We start from the raw sequence: 4,932 nt of genomic DNA, 5'->3' as shown, positions 1-4,932 counted from the left end.
ACTTCCCTCGGTCATTTTGCTTTCTAGAAAACTGATCAAAATTCCTTTGCTAGTCATACAGAATTAGTCAGTGGGATCCTTCACTTAGCAACTACATGAAACTAAGTCTTACTCAACACATGCACGTACGCTATCAATTACTTGCCCTCTATGTTGAACTATTGTCATATTCAAATTAGAAAAATTGGTTAGTTAAATATTAGGTGTACTTCCAGCAAACTGGAGTGGGAATAATTTTTCTTCCCACTGTAATTAAGATGTTCTACAATTTTATTTGTCAATAAATATACAGGTTATTATTAAGTTGGTTATAATAAATGGATAATAAAATGCACAGTAATCTAAAGTATAAGTTAACTTCGTTTCCTACACTTTCCTAAGTTGATTCTTCATTTTCTTCATATACTTGCGAACTCAACTGACATATTCAATTTATTTGCCTTGCTTTCGTTAATTGGATCTTGCTTAGTTGTTAATTTCTCCATAAAATTAGGCATGTTTTACAAGTTCTAACACTATATCTAGATGTAAATATCTTTCAAAATAATTTTACTTTGTCATTACCTTTACAATTGCTTCTTTTATATTATTTGGATCTAATGTCTCTTTGTTTCCATCCCTTAAAAAAGAAAAACAATTTTTCAATGCACAAGGATAAATTCTGGTCTTGTTTCACTGTAGATCAAGTTTTATTATATTTGGTGAATTTTAAAGGGGTTGCTCATAATTAAATGTTGGAACTTATACGGACGTCCTGTTCTTGTGCTTGACAGGATCTAGAACGATTAAAGCCTGTCATTCTGACTGGGGACTTGAATTGTGCTCATCAGGAAATAGACATCTACAATCCAGCAGTATGTAATTCCAATTCTAGCATTATATAATTTCATTCTATTTTCAACTGAAGGAGATGCAACCTACAAAAAGAAAGGAGGAAGAGTGCGTATCTTTTAGTTAATATCTTAGTTCTAAATAATTAAGGAGACTTGTAATGCTGTAGTTGGAGTGGCCTACAATTAGACACGGTGGATGGTGAACCATTGCTGCTTAAGGCCATCTCCAACCACAACACCATTCCACCATTTTGCACCATTTTTTGGTGCAAAATTGCTCCAACCCAACACCAAACTTTGCACCATTTTGGTGCAAAATGGTGCAAAGTGAATAGTGTTGCACCAAATATGGTGCAACACTATTCACTTTGCACCATTTTGCACCAAAATGGTGCAAGTGTAAAATGCCAATTTTACCCTTATTTTACATTTCCCAAATAAATTTGTTGAGGGTATTTATGTAATTTGTGCTATATATTTTTTAATACAATAAATTATTATTATTTTTATTAATATTAATAATTATTTGTGTTTAAAATAAATTTTAAATGTAAGACATAATAATTAATTAATTAATTAAAAGACGAAAATAATTTAAAATACATCAAACACGATTAATTAATTATTTATTTAGTAATTTATGTATTTCTGAAATAATTAAATAAATAATATTTTAAATAAGTAGATTATAAAGAATAAAAAAAGGGAAGAAAATGGTTAAATACTGTTCATTTGGTGTAATTTTTGGTGTAATGGTTGGAGATGAATTTTAGTTTGGTGCAAGATTTGGTGCAAAATTTGGTGTAAAATGGTGCAAAATTTGGTGCTGGGTTGGAGATGGCCTAAGTGCCTTAGTTGTTGTAAAAGTGATATCGATCTGAGGTTTTTAGTAGTTCTGTTGGTCGAAGTAGGAGCTTTATTTTTGTCCCCTGTTAAGAATGTTTAGATAATTTTCTTCTTATTATTATTACAGATGCCTGATTTTTTGCATCACCTTTTAGGGTAATAGAAGAAGTGCAGGTTTTATAGATGAAGAAAGGAAATCATTTCAGACAAACTTTTTAGACAAGGGTTTTGTGGATACCTTTAGGAAACAGCACCCTGATGTTGTGGGTTATACTTATTGGGGCTACAGACACAGTGAACGGAAAACTAACAGGGGTATCGCTCTTACTTCTTGTAGCGTCTTTTGCTGCTTCAATTCACTTTGTGAATATTAAGAGTTACTCTCCAGACTTTTCCCCCACCCTCGAAAAACGAAAAAAGATAAGATTTTGTCATATACTGATTTAAACAAATAACGGCTACTTTTATGAGCTGAATGGCTAGGTTTTGCTAATCTCATATAACGAAAGGATCTGGAGGACTTAGAAATTACTATCATCACCACAGCATGGTCATGATTTTCCTCTTGAAATTTTAGACTTGCAGGTCAAAGAAAAATTTATATTTTTTGTGTGTCAGCTTAAAAGCTACTAGTTTGATTACTAATGGTAACTACTCTTCTGTTTCCATGAGACAAATTTCGAAAAGAACAGAACTATTCTCTTGGGCTCATCTGGAATCGCTGCATTTCATGCGAAGCATTAATTTTTGAAATAAACAATCTATTTTATTGGTTAAAGTTAGAAATAAGTTAGTTATTGCGAAAATGACGTAAGATATAATTAAGTAATCGGATAGAAAAAGTAAATTAAAGAGTAACTTTAAATTTTTTAAGCTTACCAAACACACTCAGCATTCTTTTTCCAAGTACTGCTGCTCTGATACTCCCTTTTTAAATTTTCTGTTTGCTCTTTACTTGTCTTTTGTTTTGAACCAGGGTGGCGGCTTGACTATTTCCTTGTCTCCGAATCGATATCAGACATGGTTCACGACTCATATATTCTCCCTGATGTTAGTGGAAGCGATCAGAGTCCAATTGGCCTCATTCTCAAGCTTTAGGCTCAGGAGTGACCAGACGACTAATTTCATATCCAAAGCGTAAAAGCTGGATTCTGAAGCTAATTTATGACAATCTGTTTTGGTTTATATGGTCTTGTGTTCCAAAAATGGTAGACTAATGAGCACCTTCAAGGGCCGATTTTGAGAGCAAGTTATTTTCGTGTTTTAATAGAGAATTTGGTGAATCTTTCTTGCACAGTATGTAGGCCTGTTGTATATGAACTTTATGTTCTTTGGATTGATTTTAGAAAGTTGTTTAATTTCCCCTCTTGTTTATACTCGAAATTAGTATTCTTAAAACCAAAAGATTGAGCGGGATCTAGTACGAATTCTCACATCAACCTAGAAGTTTTAATTTATTGCAATTCGAGCTTTTAGAAAAAGTACTAGGACGACCTGAAAATAGGCACAATATATAATGCGACAATTGAACAAGTAGTTTTAATGTTAAATTATATGTTTAGTCTATTTATAAATGTATTGAACAATACATCTGTTATGCAAAGCGAAATAATGCTCAGTCAAGTCGAAGCTGGCTAGGAACGAAAGCAATATTGCTTTAAAATTTCAATCTAGAGCCTTCAATGTTTTGGAATTCTTCAAAACTAATCCAAAACGTTGCTTGCTTATTAAAAAGAAAGCAGCTCAATCACCTTGTAGCCTTCCTCAATCAAGCGGCAGTCTTGTTAATCAATATCCATTGTCTTCTCTTTCTCGTCGTCTTTGCTTGACCAAAGCTTGATTGTACGATCCTGTGAAACAGTTGCAATGCATTGCCCATCTGCAACAAATGATGAACAGCAATAAATTATGCTTACACAGCACTAGCAGAACCACGATTAAGGGAAAAGCAAGGGTCAAGAAAATGCTGAGATGTTCAACTTGACGTCATCAAATATCGGGTGAAATGCATGAAGTCTATTAATCTATTGAACAAAATTTTAAAGTCATCGCCTAATCACCGGCCCTTATTTTGTCCCAAGAGTTATAAACTTTTCCAACTTCGCTAATCCCTTCCAAGTGTTGGACAGGTAGCAATGTAAAACATAACTGATAGAAAGATTCAATAAGGGTCAAAAGTCTCAGTAGTTATGTAGATCAAGCAAAAATGATAGGGGTCTATGTGGCAGTGATGTATTCACCCCAAGCCAGTTAAATACAGATGGTTAGCATTTATAACTTATGTGGACAAAGCAAGATTACAAGATAGAATGCCAAGCACCTAAATGGACACAACAATCCTAGAACCGATTTCCTCTCCTCAAAGTAACAGGGGAAAAAAATGAATGTGCATTTCGTATTCTACCAATTTCATTACGGAACATAAGAATAGCTCATGGAAACAAAACAGACTAATTAACAATTTTAAAATATAAATTCTGTAAGTATTATGCCCTAGGTCCAATTTTTAATTAATCCATTTAATTAAATCCAGTCCATGAATTAATTAATCCAATTAATTAATTCGAGAATATAAATAACAAATCCAATTAATTAATTTATCCAACGATTGTTAAATTAATCAATTGGCAATTTGCAATCTTCCAATTCTCTTTTGTGTGCGACCCATTAGGTTCCCGACCACGATACCTAACGACGTGAAATATTATTTTGATCTAATCAAAATTGATAAATTAAAGCACTCTTTTAATTTATCGTCAATTCACACTCGCCGTCCCTGATTGACATCTAGCAATGTGTCAGGGCAATACATGTGATGGAAAATGTCACGTGGTATGACAAAATCAAATTCATTCGTTTACCGTGAAACTATAATCCCTTCGTCAATATGATCCGATCAATTACGAGATATGGAATTATGTCAATCCCGAATTTCGATCATATCTTTCACTCCACTATTAAGTTAATATAAGTTGAAAACTCCTTTTTGACTTATGAGTACACCTTGGCCAAGGATTTCGTTATCGACTTAATTGAATGAAACGTTGATCATAATCTTCTACTATCTAAGGGTGATGAATCCTTTATTGGTCAATCATAACCTTCATACAATTCTTGATGTACCCGAACGATGTCGTATTAGCGGCCCTTTGCAGAGCAACATCCAACACCGTCAAAGTATGACTGTCCTCATATAAGGTGCCATGACGACCTCAAGTCTAAGGACCAATTCCACTACCGATCGTTAGAGATT

General features: G+C 33.5%; 1 long non-coding RNA gene across 1 annotated transcript; it reads left to right on the top strand.

Moving 5' to 3' along the window:
• Window positions 1-501: 501 nt before the first annotated feature.
• LOC111380870 lies at window positions 502-2,971 on the top strand. Its single transcript, XR_002700249.1, has 3 exons — window positions 502-854; window positions 1,835-1,994; window positions 2,656-2,971. It is a non-coding gene; the product is annotated as an uncharacterized LOC111380870 (long non-coding RNA).
• Window positions 2,972-4,932: the final 1,961 nt, after the last annotated feature.

Source organism: Olea europaea, unplaced genomic scaffold, assembly GCF_002742605.1.
Source record: "Olea europaea var. sylvestris unplaced genomic scaffold, O_europaea_v1 scaffold2221, whole genome shotgun sequence".
Taxonomy (NCBI): Eukaryota; Viridiplantae; Streptophyta; class Magnoliopsida; order Lamiales; family Oleaceae; genus Olea; species Olea europaea.
Note: the sequence above shows the minus strand (reverse complement) of the source record. Positions and strands in the feature narration are given on the sequence as shown.